A 26,409-nucleotide genomic window follows, 5' to 3' on the forward strand; every position below is an offset into this window, starting at 1 on the left:
CCTCTGCTATGAAGCCTGGGGGGCACCTGGTGTGCCCCCCCAACCATCTAAGCATCACATGGAAGGCACTGCATGGTGACTGCTACACAGTATATGGATGTTTAAAAACATACATTTTACCAATGTGGCTTGTGCTGCTGCCCTTTTCCGACCACAGTACAAGCCGCAATGGAAAAATTTATGTTTCCGACTTCCTCATGGGCAGTCGCATCCTAATTTGTTGGAGGGAACCACTGATTGCTAGTCGGTCGGTTTCCATTCCGACATGATGCTGGTCAGACGCACGTCTGACCGGCATTGTAATAAGCCCCATAGTAGTTACTTGAGGGCAAAAACCGACATACTGTGAAAATAAATATTGGAATCCATCTTTTAATTTTAATCAATAACTTAATGGATTTTCAATTTAAATGTTTCTTCCCCGTTATCCACTTGGCAAGCAATATCCACCTTATTATACATGGTGTGAGCACTGGAAAAGTAAGGCACACTTAGCATGCTGGTAGGGCGTAACCATGCAATATTGTACATCCAATTTTTCAACGTTTCTGATGAGTCTATTTTGGAACTGCTATAATCTTGGAAAAGCATGAATTTAAATTCAATTAACTTTACTTCCTCTGCCCCCTCCGCTCCCACCGAATCAAAACAAAAGAGTCTCTCTCTTTGGTGCTAAACTAGAGTCATGGATGAGAGTATTGACTTGAATCCGTAAAATCTTCTTGAGCGTCCTACAGCGTGAACTTCCAAGGCAATTAAAGGATCCAAGAGTCCAACTCATGGGCGAACCATAACTGGTGGACATGCTTATGCTGAAGTTGACCTCAGGAAACATTTCAAAATTTTAAAATATTTATTAGAATATTCACGGACTTTCAAGAGAAGGGTGCCTAAAGAGAGTAGAGGATACTCTAGAACTTTAAGTGGTCACCTTCACACGTAAAATATCTTTGAATTAAATAACTTCAGCAAACATAGAGTATCTGATATTCATCTTGCAGACAGAAAAGTTAATATGGTCCATTTCAAATCCAATGAATTGCGTCAATATAAACAGGATTGAGAGGATGGTTCTGTCAAGGTTCTGGGCTTATTTACCAATATACCATTACTGTTTGTACTGTACTGGGAACATCAAAATTGACACGATTTTTCAAAATACATATATTGGACCCAGACAAAAAGTCAAAGTTTTCTCTTGAATTTTCAGAATCCGTATAAGGAAAGGTGGTAGTGGGTGCTATAATATGCATAGATCCCATGAGGTTTGTATATGGAATGACGGTGTTGCTGGTGATTCTAGATAAATATATCTCACTGGATGTATCAAACTAAATTAATTCTGATACGTCGTAAATGTTAGAATTTATTTTTACACACACACACATTCTCTCTTCTCTCTCTCTCTCTCTCTCTCTCTCTCTCTCTCTCTCTCTCTCTCTCTCTCTCTCTTTCTCAGTATGGATTCTAAACCAAAAATAAAGGCATGGATCAATGGTATGGACAAATCAGTATCATAATTCCAAACCGGGTCGGACTGGCTGCCGGGCGTTTTGGCATGCTGCCGCGCTGGGGGCTGATGTCATTGCGGTGGGGGCTAACACACACGCAGGTCCCTATCAACGAAATCAGCCCCCAGCTCGGCAGCATGCCAAAACGCATGCCAAAACGCCCGGTAACCAGTCCGGCCCTGATTCCAAAGGAGAAACTGTAATTGTCCAATTTATTTTGTTACTTTTTCTTAATATAGCGCAGTTACTGAATATCTTTGTGAATTTTTTTATCACTCTATGACATTCACATAGAGGTTGTGAAGGTAAGATCCAGCCTCTTGTTTACTTATGAGATAATCTCAAATGTACTGTTTATTATTCTCAAAAACATTATTGCCCCGGAGACAATATGCTAACATATTTAACTCACATGGTAAAACCACGCTCGAGGGGAACAGAGCTTGCCAGGCTCCAGAATGGTTTTATCTCTGTGATGTTTTGGCAGTGAGTTCCCTCCTGGGTCCCTTTAACGACATGAAAGCTTCACTTTCTTCTTTCACTACTGATCACTTGGGTTAGCCTCTTGATACTCTCATTGGACTAATAACCTTATTGTATGCTTTTATACATGTTATATTTTTGCTTTACATATATGATGTGCTAACCCTGATACAGTTTTACTCTTTGTATCTTTCTTATGGACATCAATAAAGTATTTTGAAATAATTAAAAAAATCAGTGTGATGACCCAGCAACATCTGAGATGAGATCATTTCAGACCAGATTACTGTCTTAGATTTACTCTGTGGGTCTTTCAAGAATAAAGGCATCCTAAGTTTACCTCTCCACCATGGGCAATAGGGACAAACTAAGATACGGTCATCACTTTCCATTGTGGCGGAGACCCACTCCCTTAAGAGCCGACAGGCCTTCTGTCAACAGCACTGGCGAGCAAAAGGAATGAGCAGGGAGGAGCACTATAACACCCAAGGAGCACAGAGATCAAAGTAGGACCTTCGGTGGAATACCTAGAATTTACAAGGGGATATTGGTGGGTGGCAGCTTGGTCAGCGATTGGCTTGTTCTTTTTTATAATGTGCGTACAAAGCAGGGACTCTGTTTCATGAAGGGTATGACATGAGAGGCATGATCAGAAAATAATAAATGCTCTCTCAGATCCCTTAACCTCCAGAAGAAATGGTCACTTGGTTTTTCACAGTGGTGTATAGCAGGAATAAGCTGGTGATTGGTCGCAGGTGTATTTGCCGGAGGAGGAAAAGTGAGAAGAGATGGTTGCAAGCAGGGCACCAGTCCTAAAAAAAGAAGTGGGGGGACGCTCCAAGTTAGGTGGTCACCGGAAGTGACGTCACGGCAGGAAATGAGGTCACGAAAGGTAGTCTCCTCTTATTACAGGGAGACCCGGTTCACTTGGGGGGCCATGTTAACACACTGTGGAATGTAGCGTATGAAGGCATGTATGGACTGATAATTTCTACTTGTAATGTATCCCAATGTGTGTCGACGTGTAATAATAAACCTCCGTTTGTGATACATTTTACCCGGATATATTGCTTACTGTGTCATTACGTGAGCAGTGCCTCTGTATCTAGTGTCTGCTGTCTGTGTCTATAGTGTCTGAAGTAATGAGCAGTTCATGCTACCAGTCAGCTGGAAAAGCGAAGAAGGACAAGTGCTGAACTGCTGTCAATATGTTCCTGGTGGGGGTCTATTACCAGTGGACTTATTTCCTCTGTACAACCTGCTTCCTGCGCCGCATCGATGCGCAGGTGTGGCTTGGTACGTGCTGTGGCGAGTTCCTTTCAGCAGTCTGTTTATCGGAATTGGACATGCTCAATGCGGCCAGCTTTTGGGCAGGTGGCACAGCGTCCACCCGGTAAAATAAGTGGAGGACGCCGTCCACCCGCGTGGTACCCCGACTCGAGTCCTGGTTGCAAGCTTTATTATTTATTTATTTATTGCATTACTAAAGCGCACTATCACCTGACAGGCATCCTGGGGCTAGTAACTCGGCATGACAAACCTCCGTTAGACCTTACTGTAGCCCCCCCTAAAGATTAGGAAATAGCCATGTTTTTAAATTCCTTCTAAATGGAAGAAGATCGCTGATTTGTCTCAGCTCAAGAGGTAAGGTATTCCAGAGCTTTGCAGCAGCAACCCCAAAGGATCTACCACCTGCTCTAACATTTTTAAATCTGGGGATTTTTATCAGTTTCGCCCCAGATGAGCGCAAAATTCAGGTAGGAACGTACCACTCGAATTTGCGTTGAAGAGAGGTAGGACCCATTCCGTGCAGGGCCTTAAATACTAAGCAAAGTGATTTAAACTTGATTCGTTGTTTCACAGGAAGCCAGTGCAACTCCGCCAAGGCCAATGAAGCGGAGGACATTCTAGACCAGGGGGGCTTCTTAAGCAAGGATTTCACCAATGCCGGCTTCCACTGAGACAGCACTACTCCATCAGTGAGAGACTGATTACAAATCAGACGAAGCGAGGGGAACAGCTCTGCCCCAAATTCCTTCCAGATCTTACAAGGCATCGGATCCAGTGGAGAACCAGATGCAATACCATCAGCTAATCTACAGAACTCCTCAGGCTCCAAAAGGCAAGAACTCAGAGAGAGAACCAGTGATAGCCCCCTCCAAGTTGACACCAACTGCCTCAGTGCTAATATCCTCCATGTCAGGCGGTGAAACATTCACCCCAACAGGAGGATAAGGAACCCCACCCAGGTCTTTAATAATGTCATTAACCTTGTTATGAAAAAAACTGGCTAGGTCATCACAAAGAGCTTGAGAGGGGGAGATCTCATTTTTGGAGGAGTCTGGGTTAGTCAGGCTGTTAAGAATATTAAAAATACTTCTAGTGCTATTAGGGGCATTAAGTATTAGGGTGGCAAAATAATCTGCTTTCGACCTATTAATCACCTTCCTGTATTCTACAATCTTTTTTCTCCAGGACATCTTATCCTCATCCTGGTAACCATGCCTCCATCTCCTCTCAGCCCGTTTACATTCAAGTTTGAGGGTTTTCAGCTCTTCGTCAAACCAGGGGGCAGAGGGTCTACCCCTGCTTCGAAGGTTCTTTCGAGGAGCAAGAGAGTCGAGAGCCAAGGTGATTTTCCTGCAGAGAGTGGAATAATTCTCCTCCACTTGGTTCTCCGGGGAGAAACAGTCCTCCACCTGAAACACCACATCCTGGCCCCTCTTACGGGAAAGAGCCTTCCAATCCCTGCCTACAAATTCACTCACCCGATTACCTCCCCGCTTATCCAGACTGGCAATATTCATGTAAAATTTAATCAGAAAGTGATCAGTTCAATCCATGGGCAAAACGTCCCCAATATACACTAGATCAACCTCCGAAAAAATGAGATCTGACATGTTCCCTCCAGTATGAGTGGCCTTGGATACTTGTTGACGAAGGCCCAGAGCCTCACAAGACTGAGTAATGTTGGCCAGACCTGTGTCAAGGGACCCATTCAGCCAGAGGTTAAAATCGCCCAAGATCAACAGTCTACGGTGCATAGCGGCCATGTTGGTAAAAATCTCCAATAAAAGTTGCTGCTGTTGCACACTAAAGGGCCCTGTGGGTCGATAGCAAATAACCCCTGTAAGAGACTGGCCAAGAGCACTCTTAATCATAAACCCAAAGAGTTCAACTCCTACGACCCCATCAATATCGATAGTAGCCAGGTTCAAGGACTCTCTATAAATCAACCTGACCCCCCCCCCCCCCCCCTCCCTCTTAGTCTTGGCTTGTGGAGGATTTTATAGCCAGGGGGGCAGGCCAGACCAAGGTCGACCTCACAATCTGGCTGAGTCCAGGTTTCTGACATACACAGCACTTCAAGCTTGTGCACTGCCAGTAGCAACTCAATTTCAGTCCTATGTTTGGGCAACGATCTAACATTCAGTAGCCCACATGGAAGAAAGTCCTTAACCAAAAGTCAGACAATGGAGAGGCGGTCTCCGCAAAGCAAAGAGCTCCCCTACAACTAGACCCTCTGTTTATAAGATGGAGTTTAGCACTAGAGTAGCAAAGCGGGCGTCTTACTTTATCCGGGTCCAAATAGGCCGATGGGGAAGCAGCATGGCTGGCCCTGAGCGTGTCCTTAGCGCGGACAGGTGCAGATGGGCTTGCCTTTGGCGCGCCTTCGGAGTGCCCGCGTCTGCATTTGTTTTATCTTGTGCCCCTCCGACTACACCGCTGACTTCCAGAAAGGCGGGACCGCTCACACGGACGGTCCCCGTACTTTAGAGTAGAGAAAGCACAAGAGAAAGGCTTTACGGCCCACATATATCACAGATAGAGATGATCATATTGCTTGCTTTCTCCCTATGTGTGGTTTCTGGTAAACCTTTAAAATTGCTGGGTGTCTTTTGTGCTTCATTTCCATCTGTTTTTTCTGCAGGATGAACAAGTGTATAAAGTGCAGTTGTAGGAAAACTGTGTGATGGTGACAGTTTCGCATTCTTTATCACACATACTCACCGTGGCCACCTGTATGTCATCCTCCACCTTTTCTGCTTCTCTGGTGGTTGAAGAATCTTACATTTACTGTTCAGTTTTATCTGCAGGAAATCTAAAATGCCTTGTAAAATGTGTCTCTTACAGGCATAATGCTATCACAGGGCACATTGTTCTAGTAATAACACTTATTTAATTCTCTGTGTCATCTCTCTTGCTCTCTTCCTTCCAGATCCATTAGGAAGCCCATAGATTTTCCTATATGGACTTCAACCCGGATTTCTAGTTGTTGATATTCCTGGCTTCACTACATTGCAGGTAGTGCATTAACTCACACAGCTGTCTTGTGCAAGGCAGCATACATGTAGCTGTAAATTGAGGATACGGCGTGTTGGGGCAGGAATGTCCCCTGCATGGTACATAGGCAAGTTCCTCGGCTACATGTACATCTGTGATTTCTGACTTTTTATTTTACCCTTGCGTCATTCTAATCTATGCGTGTGTGCAGGGTCCTAGGTCTGTCTCTAACAATGACAGGTACTGAACCTGCCCCGTGACTTGGTGGAGCGAGAGACGTATTTCCTGATTGTTGACAGTGGACTACTGTCCCTGTTGTAGGTTAAAAAAATTAGAGCGGCGGTGGCAGCATACCATGGTTAAAAGAATCAAGCGTGAGCATTCCTTTTTGTCAGTGTCGCACGGTTATGGCCTAGTGGCCCATCTAAGTTATGCTCCGATGCTTTGCGCTTGTCCACACTCTACCGCTGACATCCAGCATGTGCTAAGAGGGGCTGTGTGAGTATCTAGTGTAGCACTTGTATGGTGTGGGAATGAACCACAGTAATAAAGGCCAATGGGATCCATTTTGGATTCCCGTTGGCCTGGCCGAGCACAAGATGGAGGTTGAGGGTTCTGCCCCCAGTCAGTGGAAGCAACTTGTTTACATTCTTGCAGCTGCAGGGAAAAGACGTAGACACTGAAGTGGGGGCTGAGAAGGCACAGCTCCTTTAGATAGTCTACGAGTCCTTTTTGGTTAGGAAGGAGCTACTGATTAGTGTCCCTCTCATTTGGTTGATGGTAGGGGTGAGGTGACGGGCTGCAGATTCTGTTGTGAAAGGTGAGGAAGTCTGTGGCTGTGGTCTGCATGTTTGTCTTTCCCTGATTTCTTCTTCAGTTGGGCTGATGACACCCAGGTGCTGAAACCTCATTCCTCTTTGTCTCTATTGTGGGTGATCCAGGATGTAGAAAGGCCCAGTGCTGCCTGCTGTGTGAAACCTCACTCTACCTAAAGATTGTGTCTGGAGAGCAGCCTGGTAAGGACACTTGACAGAAGAACCACCCCTGAAGAACCATTTTAACAGTTTGCGATGATGGATCCACATTCCTTGTCTGGGAGTTGTATACAAACGTAGGACCTAAAGCACCAAATTGAGTTCCATTTCCAAATCCTCTATAAAAGAGAAAGGGAGTGTTCTGCAGAGTACTCAAAGGACTGCTGTTCAACCAGGTCTGGTGCCTCCCTGCCAGGCAGTCTCACACAGGTGAGGGCACTTCACTTGATGCCTGGATGTCATGTTGAAGGATTTATGTGCCTGCCATGAAGTACATATAATCCTTCCTGCCTGCTGAAAGAGGGAAGAAGCTCACCTTGCCCTGCAGGAGGAGAGATTGTCCAGCAAAGAGCTAGGTCCAGCACACCCCTGGTTCTGTCAGATGCAGAAGAAGAAGCCTGTTGGCTGAGAGTGATCTGGGAGGACATTGGGGCATGTGGAACCTCTTAGACTCTCATTTCGGTGTCTGGTGGGAACCTTAGTAATTTGATCGTGTGGTTGCCGAAGACCCAGTCAGGGCTACAATTGTGTCACTGCTGACTGCCCAGTCAGGACTGCAGCTGCTGAATTGCAGAAAGCCTGAGTGGGGCTGTAATTGCTGAAGGTCTTAGTGGGGCTGCAGCTGCTGAATTTCTAAAGTCTCAAGCGGGAGCTGCAACTGCTGAATTACCGCAGGCCTGGTCGGGGCTGCATCTAAAGACCAATAAGCCTGGCCAAGAGCTCCAATCTTCAGTTGTGGAGGATGGCCCTGGGACTGCACCTACCTACGATCTGGTCGGGACCACACTGCTTTAGAACTGCTGATCGCCACACTATAGGCTGAACCTATCACAGCCGGGACCACAACCATCCAAGTCAATATGGGCCAGGCAGTTGACCAAACCCACAGTACCTGGCACAGTGACCATGAGGGGACTGCTGGGCGGATTCACTGCTATCATGGCTACGCCTGGCACATTTTATTGCACTTCTTACCTATTGGTTCCCTAGGGCTTTCTACAAGTTCTCGAGAGAACCCTCAGAGTGCAAAGGCGACAGGTGAGATGACTTGTGAGACTCTCTTCCCTGTAAAGCAATAAGACAAACAGACTGAGCACATCTTTTGAAGTGTGGGTGATTGAGACTGTACATGAGCTGAATTGACAATGCTCCTGGCTTCTCTCAGAGCAAGTATCAGGATTCCCCATGCCAACAGATATGTGACAGAGCTATAGTCTCGAGGTTAGCTCCCTCTTATTCCAACTTATTTTCTGGTTGTTATGAGAGGGGCGATGCCTGAAGTTTCACATCAGGAGATGTATTAGATACGTTTTTCTGTGTGGTTTATATATCAGCAATGTTGTCTTCATTTGGAATAGTACAGAAAAAAATATTATTGGAATATCATACAGTCATTCGAGTTGCGTCAACAAAGCCAAAGTAACGGAGCAAGCAGATCTCATTAAGAACAAGAATATAAAGAGAGGCATGAATGATCATCCTATTCGCTTCTTTGCCAAATACAGTGCTGAAAATTATAAGCTATACAGCATCTATGTTAGATAAAGATCATAGGGCCTGACTTAGAGTTTGGAGGTATGGTCCCACCTCCGCTTTTTCTGCGGTCTTCTGGCAGCTGCATTGGCTGTCCGACCGCCAGATTATGATCTTGGTTGGAACTTAGCTACAAGACTGCGGCAGTCCCACTACCACTGTCAACCCTCTGGCTGCCATGCTGATTGCAGCAGAGCCAGTGGCTAGTCTTGGCAAGCTTCCCACCGTCCACATTATGATCTGCCTTTCCGTCGAGCTTTTCCGGGCGGGGATACCACCATTCGCGACTCGGCCGAAAGGTAAAAAAAGGAGGTGCATACTCACCTTTTTTTAGGGGTTCCACTTCGGAAACCGTGTGGGACGCCATTGTCCAGTCCATCCTATGCTACTGCCCCCAGACCATGACACTCAGCAATCCCATTGTCGCCTGAATCAAAGGTAGGCTTCTCTGTCACTTCTCCTATGTGGTGCATGGTAACAGTTACTTTTGGCTCATGTTATTTTACATGCAACAAAACAGACAGTACATATAACCTACATATACACTACGACTCGTACACAACATATATATGTATTTTTTGATAATAACACATAGTACTTACCAATCTTTACAGCAGCAACACACCAAGAGACCGCCAGCCCATTGGGGACATCCAAATCAGCTCCACGGTATAGTGCCAGTCCCTCGGCAGTGGAGAACTCCAACTGCAACATCTTAATACGGCGAGCGTGAATGCCTTCCGCTTGGAGGATGACTTAGTCCTGCCTCTGCGGCAGGAGGGCGGATAGACCGCTATACTCATAATCAGTCCCTTAGTCAAATTCTTACCAATAGACCCTTGATTACTTTTTAAAAAGTGAAAACTTTAAAGAATGATCTCAATTCAAGTGACATTTTCAAATATGAGAATTCAGACAAGGAGACGATTTGGATATCAGAATAATTATACGACAGTTTCAGATGTGGCAAGTGTAGATGCTGCAAATAGGTATTGAGTAATACCACTCAGTTCAAAAAATGCAATGGAACAAATTATTATAAAAATAGAATTTTTAACATATATTGTGTACTTAATGAAATGGATGTTAGGAATATGTTCATGAGACAGGTGGAGTGAACATTTGACAGCACTGAAAAATCATAATTTAAAATATCAATTAGTAACACACTTTGATTTAACACACAAAGTTGGCGATATAGAGAATCTTTAACTACTTGGGGTATAACATGCCCCTTACAAAACAGGGAAGTAAAATAGAACAGAAACTAAGAGAACAAGAAACAAGATGGATACACATTTTGGATATTGTGAAATCTGGTCTTCTCAGCGTACATACTGATGTTATTATTACACATTTTCTTAAATATAGTTAATTTCATAAAGACATCGGTATATCGGAGTAAAAGAAGATGATGATCTGGCTTCCACTTCCGGAATTTTTTATCAAGTATTGAGAAAATATTTTTCTTGAATTGTAGTGAGGGAACTGAATGGTAATTTGCTTATAATTAGATTATGTTTCTCTGTCTGTATTTTGTGAGAATTGGTTTTAAATTCTTGCACCTCAGACACATTTGGTAGTCCAAATAACAGAGAAGCAATTCTTTCTCTTGCAAAATAGATACTAATCGAAAAAAGATTACTTTAAAAGACCTAACAGTGATCTCATGGCATGAACTTAATTTGCAAATTCAATCCTTCGTTAGACAATAGCGATATATACCAATTTTGGCAAATAGATATATCTTGCATAATCTAGATATTTGGTGGGTCTCTCAAAGGAAGTAGTGGCAGTATTTAAATGTAGTATGTTGAATGTTGTTTCTAGGCCTAACATAAAGCAAATAGAGAACAACTTATTACAAATATTATTCATATGTTCACCGATCTATAGTGAAAAATGCTATAGATATTTCTAAGCTTTTTATATACTTTTGCAAAAAGATATGGCGCAATAGGAAGGACAATACATTCCTCCAGAGACTATGTACAGCGTTATGAAATAGCACTGAGTAGAATATAAAAGCACATTAATGTAGAATGTATTTGTTTGGGACCACTTGGAGGTAATAAAATGGTAAAAAAAATATTTACATTGTGACAATTCTATATAGGTCCTTTTGATTGTTATTTAAGTTTTATTGCAGTTGCAGAATATCAGGAAATTACCAAGATGTAATGTACTAAAGGAAAAAGGTGTACAATCAAAATAAAAATCAGCTATTTTAGGAAACACAGGCTTCAAACAAGCATGTGACATACAAAAAGTACAAATGTGGCCACTTTCAGCATAGTGAATTTTCGTGTGCAGGAAGTGTGACAGCTTTGGGATGTTAAAACCGCTCCAATTTTGCAGCGGTAGATTCCAATAAGGCCCTTACTCTATCACAATTCGGAAAGTTTGTCATTTTTAGTAGCACAATGAGCCACAAATGGTAAATCCCTTCCTTCTACACTTATTAAATAGTTCAATTGATAAGTTTTAGGTATTTTATTTCACTCCAAAGGGCCAATTCACAGGCCGTATTTAAGAAAATGATTTGGTAATTCGAAAGTAACTTTAATTTTTATTAATATTATGAAATAATTTTGAGGATTAAACACACAAGGTATGTGACATTATTATATACATTGAGAAGTATGTATAAAACATCTCCTTATGTATTTATGGCTCACAGCTAAGGAAATGGAGACCACTATTCCAGTTTGATAAACGTCTATATTGGAAGGGTCATGTGCACTAACAATTAATACACAAATATATTTGAAGCAATGGAAATACAATGAAATAATATACGATCATGAGGTAAGGCTAAAATGTATAAATACCGAAAAGGTAATCAAAATAATGAAGGATCATGATTACAGTATTACATTGAGAATATATTCTTAGTAATTGAAGGTACTAAAAATAACTATTCAATTATTTGATCTCTGGCTAGTAACAGTGTAACAGTGTAAAAACATATTAAAATTAAAGCAGAACAGAGATGTATTTTCTGTACAATAAAATCTATTGAATGAATATAAATAATATGTTTTAGTTTATGTTTTTCTGCTTGTGTACTACTGTAGCCTTTAGCCTTGAGGAATCGGAACACACTGGTAAAAAGACTACATAAGGACAATTATGTTTTCATTATTGTACTGTTTGGCAATTATATGAATTGGAAGCAAAACTAAGAACGTGAACACATCCCAAAAATAAATGTAGTATCTTAAAATGGGAATTTTTGTTAATTTTCTTCAAAGAGGACTCGATTTGTGAAAGAGGAGCATCCCTTGGGGAAAGAAGGTTGCATTTTTGAGAGCACCTTTAGTGCTGGGGTATATATTCCCTTCTTCCCCATCCCGAATTGACCTCCTTGAAAATATTGGCTTGCCTGAGTGATCACCCTTCTGGCATTGGCTTCTAACATTGTTACTGATATTCTGGATCAGCCCAATTGAGTATTTTGGGCCGGCCTTCATGTTATTTATTGACTAATTAGGTCTATACTCACGCCTCCTAAGCGGTGATATCCTTGGAAGACTATTTTACCCCTGAGATGTGCAGTCGTCAATCTCACTTTTTGCCACATTCAGTTCTTTACCTCACACATGCAGTGAATAAAAATAGTAATACATGTTTTGCTCCAAGATGCATTGGTTCTCTTTACGGCACAATAAATTAACTGTGCAGATCCCAAAGGGCTGTTCCTCTAATGGTTTCCATTAGTTGAAAAAACATTTCTTATCTTCTCTGTGATAAAACTCTCCATGAGCAATTCTTAGCTACCTCCCATCTATTTTCATATATCATACATTGAATGTGCAGCGTGTGATATATGCTCTGACGTGGGTGTCAGATAATGCTAATCTAAAGCGATATTTCTCTGCTTACTTTTCTTTTGGGAACCACTACAATAAATTCAAATGTAATCTACCTCCTTTTGCAGAGTACGTACTCTTATGTCTGACTGCAGAGTCAGGGACATTCGTTTCCAAGACTGTCCAATAGGATGCCTCAACTCCACTGATTACCTGGGCACCGGCGAATCTTCAATTGGCGCTTTATTTTCTTAATACATTATAAAACAGCCCATTGTGGTTTGGTAAATCTGCAGTTGCAATATTACGGGGAAACTTGTGATTTAATTAACAGAGCACATTGGCTGACCTGCTTCTGGAATTTCAAATATTAGCTTACTTTTAGGGGAAAAAAGCATTTTCAGTCAAAATTTGCAGATTGTGGAAGTTGACTTGTACCCTTTCAATAAAATGATTATTGTTGACCTTCAACCTACAGGTGGTGACGTGGATATCCATTTCTTTAGTTTTCTGGAAACCATGATTATCAGAATGATGATCTTTCTCTTATGGTGCAATACTGTATTGTGTATTTTTGAGACATCACGGTGAGCAATGTTAAGATAAGAAATGGAAGAGGTTATTTTCAAATCTCAAAACTGAACCTAAATATTTGATGTTAACTGTGGCATCTCTGAAGATGTATATAGAGCTATCTACTGGTGTCAGAAAGGATGCACTACAAGGATGACAGACATAGAATGTATTTCTTTACATTCCCTGTTCTGTTTCTTAAATAATTCTGTTTTGCACAACAGTGTTGGCAGTTAATTAAACTCTACAATAACTAACGTAGGAATATAAAGTGGAAGATGCAGCACTGTTCCTTTTAGCACAGCTTGGCCCAAATGCATATGAGCCTTTGGAGTACCTGTGCAACCACGGCATTCTATTCTTGAAACTTGCACATCAGAAGAAAAGTCGAAATGGAAAACCCGAAAGAAACAGACAAAAGCCCCCTAGCCCGTGTCTAGTGCGGTCAATAAACAATCACGCTGTGTGCCGGGTTTCCCCTTGAGGTGCATCTGCCTTAAGCAGACCCCAAGTTCAGGCCACAGCTCATTAGCCGCAGATTTGATCGTTCGAGCAGCTGCCTGCTGTGGCACAAGTGCCACTTTCATTCAACCACCCACATTCTGGATATTAAAAGAACAGACATATCACATGAGTTAATACACAAATAAAGCTGTGCATCTTTGATTTATGGCTCTCTGTAAAACAGAGAGAACGGGGAAAGGAAACTAGGAAGTGGAGTGCTTTCGGCTTGTCCTCGCGGCCAGGTGCAGTGAAGCCCCGGGTTTTGACTGATGCTCATAGAAATGGCTTGTCTGTCAGTATCACTTTTTAGGCACAAATGGAACATATGTAACACATTGTGGCAGGGGTTTGATCCCTTAGCAAGTAATAGGAGGTACCACATGACCTACTGAGGGATATGAATCCTGAGTGGGAGGGGAGAGAAGACATTGGTTTGAAAATAGGGGGATACACCTTGGTGTAGTAAGGTGAGTGTGTGTTACTTTGACACGTAGGACCGTTGTGTGGCAAGAGGGTGGAATACAGGTTTGTGTGGCACCAGCACCTACACAGGGAACAATAGGAGCATTCCAGGCAGCACCCAACATCTTAGAAGTGTTGGGCTGTACCATCAAATAAAAACAAGCACTTCTTTATTCTCTGCAACCAGGCATGGTGATAAAACACAAGTGGAGAAGTGTGGCTCACTGGTTAGAGGAGGCAGACCCTGATGCAGAGGTCAGACCCGGGACCAGGGTTCAATTCCCGACGCGGCAGGGTCTTGAGCTCAAAATGTCCACGGACTCGATAATTCTCGCCTCGGTGCCTACTCGAATCATGGGTTCACACTCTGCAACTCTGGGCAATAGCTTGCTTAATCTCCACTACGGCCCCACTGCGATGGGATGCCTGGTCTTCACCTTGGGGATGCCCAGTAGGGGTTATCTTGCAGGGAAAGCCAGGACGGGTTCCCAAAGCAAGCGCTAAGAGACCTGTCGGGGATTTGGCGCTATATAAATCGAAATTAACATAACATAACAAGTAATACCTGTGCATAGTGCCACTACAGAGACCTGGGAACTCAGGGGCAGATTACCAACAACTAGTGATATTTATCGCTAAGTAGGCTTAGCGGCAATTTTTTTATCGCCGCACATCGCCGGATGTTATCGCTGAGATAACGTGCTATTAGCAACGTTTATCTCAAAAGCGATAATATTTCCGGCGATAGCGGCGAAATCCGTGAATATCGCTGAGAATACAGCGATATTCACGCATTATTGCTAACTGGGTCTTAGCCATGATATCCACCTCCCATTGGATATAATGGCTAAGAACTGGTCTGAGCAGGTGTTAGTTTTTGGAGATATTCGCGCTTAGCGCGAATATTTCCATTGCAACGCCTGCCTTGTTAATAGGCGATAGCGATGTTAGCAACTGCTTTCAGTCGCTAACAGGTTGGGTATGCCCACTTTGCATGTCATTAGCGATAAATATCGCTGACATGCAAAGCCGGCCCCAAACCGCTAGCTATCGCCTACAAGCTGTCGCTAACTACTGTTAGCGACAGCTTGCTAATAGGGCGATAGAATTATCGCCGCTTAGTGGCTGAAAACGGCCGCTAAAGCGGCGATAATCACATATCGCCCACCTTGGTAATATGCCCCTCAGTTCTATCCCTAAGTGCACCACAGCCCATAGACTCCATCTACTGGGATACAACTGGAACCTCTCAAACTGTGATACTGTACCGAGGGGTTGAACAACTTTGTGGGGCTTGAAGCTTCTTCCCTATCAGAGGTAGTATGGGAAACAGTACACGTTGGGTGCTGGTGATGGTGCAGCACCCTGAGCACGAGCTTGAAAAAGATGGCACCGTAGGAGCTTAAGGGGGACAAGATGGCAACACCAAGAAGACTTCAGATTTGGTCCCATGGCAGACAGGAGTCAAAAACGTATAGCGCACACAACACACTAATTGAAGTGCAGTGGTTCATGAAATAGTCATCTTCTCAAATATAACAAGGCAGAACTCACTGGGTTCCGAAAGCCCTTCCAAGTATGGATGGCCTGCCTCCCAGGGATGAGAAGAGGAGGGTGTCCCTGTGGGTCCTTTCTACCTAGCAGAAGGGTATTGGAAGGTTCCAACATTCTGTGGGTGATTTACAACTGGACATGGGTAATAACTTGCAAGACAGCTTGCAGAGTGGCACCTGCTGAGCGGAGAGGCTGGTAGGCTGCAGGATGCCCAGCTGAACAAGGTATGGTAACACATTCCCATCATAATCTCAGAGAGGTCTACTCCTTGCCAGGCACTCTTTATTCTTCTACCTGGCACCATGTGGAAGGATGCCATGCCTATAGAGCGTCAACATGGCACAGAGCTTCCCCAATGAATGGATCCCTCAACGTGCAGGCTGAGACTCGGTCTAGAGAGCTCTCTATCCCCCCCCCTAAATATGAATGCCAGCAGTGACAGCCAATCCCAGAGAGGGGTGGGTTCCTAGGACCAATCAATCATGGGTGAAGTATACTGAACTGCTCCGGTGAGGCGAGGGGACCGCCTGGCATTGGAAACCAACAGGTGTCCTGTATCTATTGAATCACCATAACATCTATTGATGAAGCCTACTTTGGACCAAGCTCCTTCCCGGACCGCGGCCTCAGTAGAAGTCCTACCCATCCATGAGTTTACATTGTGGAGATTGGGTAATTCTCATCTGGCAGAGGACTGGAACTGTGGGGGAAATATGCAGACAAAATTGAACAGGCAGAATGGGAATCATCTGAATACAGGCACAACCTCACAGAAAATGTCACTTTTCAAACAAAGTGCAGGCAATGTAAATAAGATAAAATTGATATGGTAAGGTGAGCTTGATTGCACTTCAGAGGTACAGCGGATTAGAAATGCTTTATACCTAGAAGTTCATACTTTCTCATATACTATGTTATGCTGTGTGTGCTCCCTTCTTAAGCTCTGGGTTTGTTTCTGCATGTGGGGAGCCCACAGACTGGGATGGGTATAAGGCAAGGAGGTGAGCTAGTGAAACCTTCACTAAACCTATATTTGGAAAAAAACACCTGGACTATTTGCACCATTCCTACCCTATGGGCCAGAGGACATCTAGTACCCTGCAAATTGTTCTAAAATAGCTAGATTTGTACCAGCCTCCATGACGTCTCTAAAACATTCCCTACTTCCTTGCAAATACATTTTTTAAAAACCTCACAGATACACCCCCCCCCCCCCATTTTCATTTGAGTAATCTCTTCTACTCTCTCCCTCCACTCCAAGATAGCTGGGGCTGCCACAGTGTGCAGGCAGGAGGCTGTCTGAGTGCCACAAAAGAGCAAGGGAATTAATTTCTGCTTTCCACATGGCTACTCAGAACTGAAGAGGGCATGTGATAGCAGGAAGTGTAACCAGACCAATGACCTTCCAGCTGTCTCTACGGGGTGACTGACGACCCGAGGAATTTGGGATAAGGAACAATAGGTGTTAGTGCAACAACCTGTGTGTCACTGTGTCCCAGAAATCTGTGCGGCAGGGAGAGGTGGAGTAAGATTTTGATAAGTTGTTGAAAATGAAAGATACCCACTTGGTAGGCAGGATTCAGGTGGCAGTTTATGTAGATTAACAGGTTGAAGATTTTTTAAAGAGGATAACTAGTTGGTTATAGGTTACACGTAACTTAAGGGAAAGCCCACCAGGAGATGCATCCTCCCTGCTCAGCCCACTCTGTCTGTCAATCAGTCTCTGGTCACACCCCAATTCTGTGACATCACACACTGGCTGGGCAGAGCAGGGAACAATAGAGATATGCACAGAATACATCTAAAGCATAGCAGATTATAACACACCTCCTTCCCTTAAAAAATAATATGAACAAGGAAACATAGAAAAGAATATGATACAATCGGTAAATCCTATCAATTATTCAACCCCATAAATCATTCAGATAGGACCAATAACAAAACCATCACACACATGTGTGGCTGTGGAGTAAATAATAGTCACACACAATACTACATGGAAGGACATGGAAGGATGCTTCCTCAACCACTAAAGGAGGAATCAAAGATGTACCATGATATAACATGGATGGTTCATCAACAACTGAAGGAGGAATCAAAGACGGACTACAATACAAACATGGAAGCCTGGGTATCCTTAACCACTGAGGAAGGACTTATAGCAAGCTTAGGTTGCATCACAACATGACCCAACAACCCTTAACCACTGAAGAAAGACTTCTGCACACAGTGTAACACAACATTACCTTCTCAACCATATAAAACCTTCTCCACTGAGGAAGGACTTTTGCACATTTAGTGTGTAACACAACATGACCCCAACAAACATCTACTCCAACCCTGAGGGAGGATGATACAGACCAGATACATCTCAACCATGCATCTCAACCATAACAATCCTTAACCACTGAGAAATACTTGGCTTTTGCAAACTTAGGGTGCAACACAGCATGACTCTTACAACGTCTCTTCAACCCCTGTGCGAGGATCATCTTAAATATAGACTGCAACAACACTCACCCAGTATGGCATACACATGCAGGCTTAAGGTTCTCCCATCTACTGCATGCACCAATAGGATCTGGGGTAAGTACACAAAACACAGACTCAATCATAACACTACTCTTCACCAAACTCCTGCCCCCTCCTACAGGAGCAGAAATGCAAACTCTTACATAACACAAATAAGGAAAGCAAAATACTTCCTCCTGACCACTCCCCACAAACAGAAATATTCAAGCACCAGACCTGTAGCATAGCATTTTGCAAAATTTGAACATTATGACATGACACCATAGTTAAACATTCAGTATAGCATTAAGTAAAATATACTTGACAACATATATAAAGAACACAGTATTCTCTGGAAGGTAACTCAAATCGTCCGCCCCGGTGAGCGACTTCTCAGTCAGCCGAACATACAACTTAGAACAATGCTGCAAAGTAGGCTTCACTGGACAAAAATACTTTCAAATTCCTCCTTTGTTATGAACTGCCTGACAGTAAAATCGTCTTCACACTAGAAACACTAGACTACACATAGACAAACAGCTAGTGTATCCAGGGCAAATGTCTCACAACCGCTTCCTGCTAACATGACAGAGGCAGTCGTAGTGTACTCCTTTTTGATAGTCAGTACCTAGAAAGTACCCAAAAAATCAGGGCGTGAGGAAGAATTGACACTGCGGACCTCGAGCAGACCCTGCAAACTACGTTTTACATATAATCAGCGAAGATCCTAACCAAGAAGTTGATACAGTCACACAGAGGTACACAACATGGGTAAAAAAGGCCATGGACACTTTAGCACCCTTAAAAGTGTATAAGAATTGTCGTAGTACCTCCTCTGAACCCTGGTTTTCTGAGTGTCTGAGGACTCAGAAACAGTTATGTAGAAAGCAGGAGCGCGTATGGAGATCCAAGTATGATCCTCATGACAAAGAGGTCTACAAATGAACAATTGCAGAATATAAAAGTCTCATACAAAGAGAAAAAATAAAGTATTTCACTGATAAAATTCACCAAGCGGAAAACTCAGCTAAAGAACTTTTAAGCACAGTTAAAAACTAACAAACATGGTCACACAAATTGGCAACATTGGAAACAGTACCTTCTGTGACACTCTCGCAAACTTTTTTCAAAATAAAGTAACAGAGGTATTTGACTCTTTTATTCTAAATCATCAAGAAGGACCTAAATCCCACCATCAAACAAAATTCTGGATAGGTTCACACCTTTGAAAGAGCAAGTTCTAAAACTAATGGAGTCGATCAAATCAGGATCCCCACTAGATCCTTGCCCCCCAAAAATTGTGCATTTGGCGCCTAGGATTTTTGGAGGTCAGTTGACAAAAATCTTAAATAAAGTCATTAGTACGGGGCATATCCCTTCAGAATGGAAGTTAGCATTAATCCTTCCTCTGTTGGAAAAAAGCAATCTCGACTCTCAGGAACCTAGTAGCTAAAGGCCTATTTCCAGACTTCCCTTTCTGGCTAACTTGCTGGAAAAAGCCCTGCCCAATGAACTCATGCATTGACAGCAGGAATGTATTGGATCCCTCCCAATATGGATTCAGGAAGGCACACAACACAGAAAAGGTTCTGCTCACCGCTTCAGAAGAACTAAGATGGATCATCGATAATGGGGGCTACGCCGTATTGATACTGCTTGATCTCTCCACGGCATTTGATACGGTCAACCATACCATACTTATTGACCGGTTAATGGAGCTGGGAATATGAGGTGCAGCTTTGAAGCTACTTAAAGACTTCCTACCAAACAGAACAAACCATGTAGCAATGGGTGAATTTACCTTAAAGCAATTCTGCTTGCCTTGTGGGATACCTCAGGGTTCTTCATTAAGCCTCACCCTTTTCAACCTGTATGTAGCTCCTCTGGTCAACCTGATAAAGATCTTGGGTTTCTCAGTGGTGTCTTACGCCAACGACACCCAAATTGTGGTGTCAATTTCTAAAGATCAAAAGGAAATTGGACATAGGTTCAATTCCCTCATTACCCAAATAGATCAATGGATGAGAGCAAATTGTGTAAAGCTAAATGTGGGGAAAACAGAGGCCCCATTGTTCGGAAAAGATTAATCTCTCTGGTCACCAATTTGGAGGCCTCAGAATATGAGACCTTTACCTACACCAGTACAGAAAGGAAGGAATTTGGGAATCATCTTTGATGGTAAACTCAACTTTGAACATCAAGTAAATAGACTCACATCCTCTGTGTTTTATACACTAACTAAAAATAATAAGGAAGATCTGCCCTTTTATACCCCATGATCTTCAAAAAATAGTAATCACCACTATGCTATCAACACCTCTGAGAGCAAAGCATGCAACTTGGGGTGGCAGGAGCTTCTTGCTTAGAGCCACCAAGCTGGGGAATTGCCTGCCAATTGCTATAAGAAAGTGCTGGCTTTTCTGAAATAATAAAGACCTGGCTATTTACACAATAGGACCTTTAACCATTCACTCTCCCCTCTCCGTTATTGAACGACAAAGCAGCAGCAGTGCCAAGACACCTTCGGGCATTTGAGCGCTATACAAAATGTATATAAAATCATAACAATTAGTATCTACTTCACCTGGCCCTCCACAACACCGAGTATTTAAATGAGGGACGTAAGATTTTCTATTTATCACTTCTATCAAGGCACTGAACTCTGCTGTTCACTCAGTTGAGCGACGAGAGGGATAATGAATAAACAATGCCCGCGTTCACATACGCTGTTATATCAGCTAAACATGCGGCAAGGACTGCATGCACTGCTCGCAACTTGAGGGTAAAGGAAGAACAATGTCCCACGTTCACATACGCTGCTCACTCCAGGCTGCCAACTCCACGCATGTAGGCCCAAGGCTGCCATTGGCCTCCTCACGTGCGGCAACGTCTCACAGTTACGCCTGGCTACACCTCCTGTTACGTTCCTGTGTCAGCTCACACAATCAAGAAAACGGTCATGCAGGCTTGAGCCGAACTTGAAAAATGTATGAAATAATGATGAAATCAAGCAGAGGTCAGATGCGGCCTCAACAAAGTACATTCTAACTCCCAAAGTCTTCCAATGGGCTTCAAATGCGTTTTAAACCTATCCAATTAAAATGCTTATCTATGAGATGTTGCACAACTTCCGGTATGTTTCCACATGCTGCCAGTTGACTCTACACCGGTATGTCTTGCAAAAAAAACGAAATGGTGTATAAGCCAACTCCACACCTTGTTGGCAGCGGTTACACAATAACCAGTCACAATCAATCAGCGTACATTCGAAGTTAAGCAGGTCAAAATGTGCTAAAGTTGACTGCAGGCTGTCTAGTGGAAAAGACACTGGAGGGGTTCCAGGGTGTCTCTCTTTTCTTCATAAAACTTCAATCGCTCTTCCCTTTATTCCTCACAGTTGGTTCACATTGCCTTTAATCTCCTTTCACGCATAGGTTTGTTTTTCAGTTGTCACCAGTGTTATAAATGAAGGGGTCACCTTGGTAAGCAGGAGTCAGAAACCTGTCATGTATTAACAAGTTGCACATTTATCGAAGAGGATTATAAGTTGGTTATAGGTTACAAGTTACTTAAAGGAAACCCCACCAGGAGCAGCATTCTCCCTGCTCAGCCCACTCTGTCTAACTGTCAACCAGTCTCCTGTCACACACCAACATCACTGGCTGGCTGAGCAGAGCAGGGAACAGTGGAGATATGCACAGAATACATCTAAAGCATAGCAGTTATAACATAAGTGATATTAGAGGACCAACCTTTCCTCTGTTTTTTGTGTGTGCAGACACTGGAAGATGGGACCATCAACATCTTCATGTGGAGAATGATTTCAAAAGTGGGCAGTATGTTTTGACATCACAGGCGCATGGAAAGTCTGGCTGTTCACTATATGAAATTACAGTAGTCTCAAAACTCTCTGGCTTTATGGTTCTAAGGATGGAAACTCTGGTTGCACGCTACTGTGACATCAGCGTAGTCTGGAAACTCCTTGGCTGTGAGTTATTGTGACATCACAGTAGTCGTGAAACTCTCTGGCCGTATGCTGCTGTGACATCACAGCAGTCTAGAACCTTGCTGGCTCTATGATGCAGTGGGAACACAGCAGCACAGTCTGGAGATTCTCTGGCTTTAGACTGCTGTTGCGTCATAGCAGTCTGGGAACTCTCTGGCTGTAGGCTGCCGTTGCATCATAGCAGCTTGGGAACTCTGTGGCTGTATGGGTCTGTGACATCACAATCATCAGAAAACACACTGGTTGTATACTGCTGTGACATCACAGCGATCTGGATATTCGCTGGCTCTATGATTCTGTGGCATCACAGTAGCGCAGTTTGGAACCTCCCTTGCTGTTGACTGGTTGTGAAAACACAGCAGTCTGAAAACTAACTGCCTGTAGACTTCTGTTAAAACACAGCAGTCCAGAAGTACTCTGGCTCTATTCTACCCTGACATATACGTCCGCCAGAGGTCCGAGCAGTGAACTCCTATTGAAACATTAACGCGAACGCGATAAAAAACACAGACTTTAATAACAGGGGACACCTGCAGCAGAACAATAAGGAAAGATATCAAACTGTAGCGTGAGCACCGCGTCAATCTGTAATGACTCGCCTCTCTCTCCTGAAAGGGAGAAGTAGAAACAGAGAACGCCAGTCACATCTTAACATACAGCCTGAACAACCTTATGCAATACATATGTACTTTCCCAGAGGCAGTTTACAGAGAAATGCTTCCTCTATTGTCATGTGTTTTTTTGCATGCGAGAATTTTCCTACACGGAAGCATTTACTGTTTTTCAAAAAGTTTATTGAGAGGCTTAAAAAATATGCTTTGTAAAATGTTTTTAGGTAGTTCCAACGGACACGACACAGTCAGAACTTCAATTGATTACACAGGAAGAAAAAAGCCTCTCGCCCTTGAGCTCTGTAATGTATATCCACGTTTTATAAAACATGTTTTGTTATCACCTCCAGTAACACGCCATATCCGCTGATGGAGAAGTTGGGAGCAGAAGGGAAGGAGAGGAAGGAACAAGTGGAAAGGACAAGCCAGGTCCTTTAAAAAGAACATGTGTTGGCGCTCAAAGAAGATGGTTCCCACATTGATAATGCTGCGATACTGGTCCCCATGAGACCCCAGTCTCTTTTGGTACTTGGAGTCTGTCACTAAACAATCAACTCTCATAGATCCATATCCCCCTGTTCTTGCAGCTTTAATATGTATTTATGTTTGTACTGTTCTTCAATCATGTCTTGTCTATACTGCTACGGTTTTCACTAAGATAAATATATCAAATTTTTCTCAATTTAAAGCCAGTATTACATTGTACATAGACAATCTCTTTGCACATTTTTCATAACGGTTTTACCTTTCGTCACAGGTGTCCAGCATTTGATCTGCCTTGGATACTCCAGTCATCAGTCCCCACTTTTGAAGAGAAACTGTTTTTACGCTCAGACAAGGCAATTTCACAGTGGGGAGTGAGAGACTTCAAGTTCCAGGATACACTACAGTCTGACTGGGATTCCGCCTCCTGAACACTAATAGAGATGAGTCCGGTGCTTCTTTTGATGCACGCAGGAAAGAACTGACCTTGATACTATTTATTAACTTTAAAAATAAAAATACAACCTGAAATATCTTATGGTGGCTGTGTTATAGAACCACGCATGCTCAAACCATGCATGCCTTAACAACGCAGTGTAAACAACGACTGCATCATTACCACGCGTTCCTTTAGCATGCAAGTTGTTACAACAAATTGCTTTAGGTTAGCGCTGGACTTTGGAATAGTATGAACTACTGTTCCAACTCCAGTCTGTGTATCTGTAGGCAGAGCCAGACTGGAACCAAAATTGGCCCTGGCAAACTGCTCGGCCAGCCCCCCATGGGGAGGGTGGGGTGCTGCCGAGCTGTTTGCCAGGGCCGGTTTTAGCTGATTTTGTTACAGGAGGGTGATGTTTCTGGACCCCGTTAACAAGAAGCGCCCACCAGGGACCCAAAACTGGCCCCCACCCTGGTGGCCCCCCGGGAAAACACCAATTGCCCGCTAAGGCCAGTCCGGCCTTGTCAGTGGGGAAGGTGTTGGACTTAAAATCCAACACAGGTCCAACAACACGTTCCCTAAAGCAAGTTGTTGCAATGACTTGCTTGCTAAAAGAACATATGGTAATGTCGCAGTCATTGTAGTGCTCGCGTTGTAAAGGCACTGCGTGGTTTTGACTGCATGGTTTTGACTGTGTGGTATAGGATGTTTACATGTTATGACAGTTGCTTTTAATTCATGGTCAGGTTCAGAATTGAAAGGATGAGTCTATCATCACTCTATCCAGTGCAGGAGACCAAGTGCCTTTTTAATCAAGGGGACAGACTTTCATTAACACTGGAAATTCGAGTCTATCAGGCAAACAATGAAATGAAATCCCACTGTATTTATTTTACTGCAGCATTTATATAGCACTTACTACGCCGATATGGGGGTCTGAAGCACTTGCATACATGGGTAGCATGCTACACGGTGTAGGGTATCTGGTTTGAAGGTTGTTGTCATTATTTTGATCCTATGTTGGAATTGTTTCAGAGTCGTGCGTGATGACCGCTATGGTGTGGTTATCATGCTGGGGACGCAGCACTTAGCAGTGTGGTGGATGATAACGTGCAAGTGACAGATTCGTAGGTTATTGGTTTTTAGTATGCTAGTAGTTTTTAACAGCTATGCAGGTCCCTGTATGGTATTTCTTATGATTATAGTCTGCTTAGATGGTTACTGCACTGAGTTGTTGATTCTGAGATTTTGGGCTAGATGTATGACCATTTTTTGCAGTCGGAAAAGGGAAATGGGCTTTGCGACCGTAAAATAGGTCTGCCCCATGTACAAACCCTATTTTGCAAGTCAAGCAATTAGAGCCCAAACCCTAAGTCTAATAGAAACCCTAGCCTTGAGAGCCAATCAGAACCTAGCCCTACCCACCAATAAAAACCTAAGCCATAAGCCTTGGGTCCAATAGAAACTCTAACCTTGTTAGCCAATCAGAACTTTAGCCTTATCAGCCAATCAGAACTTAAGCCATGGGTCCAACAGAAACTCTAGCCTTGGCTGCCAAGCCCAATAAACTAATCAGAACCCAAGCCCTAAGCCATAGGTCCAATAGAACCCCTAGCCCTGTGGGGTAGTCAGAACGCAGGTGCAACAGCCAATAAAAAGTGTACTCTAGGAGCATGTGACCTTAAACTTAAGGTCCTATGCACGGTCTGAGGAAGAAATCCTACTCAGGTGACTCTGGGCACACGCCCCATCACTTAGCCAGAAACTGGTGTGCAAAGAGGGTAAAGAAGCTGCTGCTCAGCTCACAATCTCCTCAGTTGCAGACTAGCCCAATGCACACTTTGCAGTACCTCTTCCACCCTGCAGGTAAGGCCCACAGTGCAGCCACAAAATAATGCTTTTCACACCCTGAAGTTAGTATTTTAGCATTTAATAAACTTAGTACAGTTTAGGAAAAGCAAGGAAAGAAAGTTAAGCAGTTGCACATACTTGTATTGTATTGTATCTGGGTTTTATATCGCGCCAACTCACCGACAGGTCTCAAAGCGCTTCTGACCAAGTACAACAACAGGAAAAAGGTAGAAGAAATGCGGAAAACCCGGCCTGTCTTACGGGAGTGTAAACGCGTCCCTGAAGAGTAAAGTCTTCAGGGATTTCCTAAAACAGAGGAGATTAGATTCTCTACGAAGCACCTCCGGTAGCTTGTTCCAAATGATGGGGGCTTGGACTGAAAAAGATCTACCACCTTTAGTTGCCAATTTAAAACGTGGGCAGGATAGTAGAAAGGAATCGGAGGATCGCAGAGCGCGCTTGGGTTCATACACTTCAAGCCTGTCTTTTATATAGGCTGGTGCCTGTCCGTAAATTGCTTTATGGCAGATGCACAGGCTCTAAAATTCAACCCTTTGCTTTATAGGGAGCCAGTGTAACCTATAAAGTAGAGGGGAAGCATGGGTCCGCCTGGGTAGTCCAAAAATTAACCGTGCTGCGTCATTCAAGATGACTTGTAGACGATTAATAGAATTTTTTGGGAGACCTAGGTATAGTGCGTTCCCGTATTCAATTCTGGAAACTATTGTGGCTGAAACGATGGTTCGAAGCATATTCGT

The sequence above is a fragment of the Lissotriton helveticus genome, chromosome 2_1 (assembly GCF_964261635.1).
Source record: "Lissotriton helveticus chromosome 2_1, aLisHel1.1, whole genome shotgun sequence".
Taxonomy (NCBI): domain Eukaryota; kingdom Metazoa; phylum Chordata; class Amphibia; order Caudata; family Salamandridae; genus Lissotriton; species Lissotriton helveticus.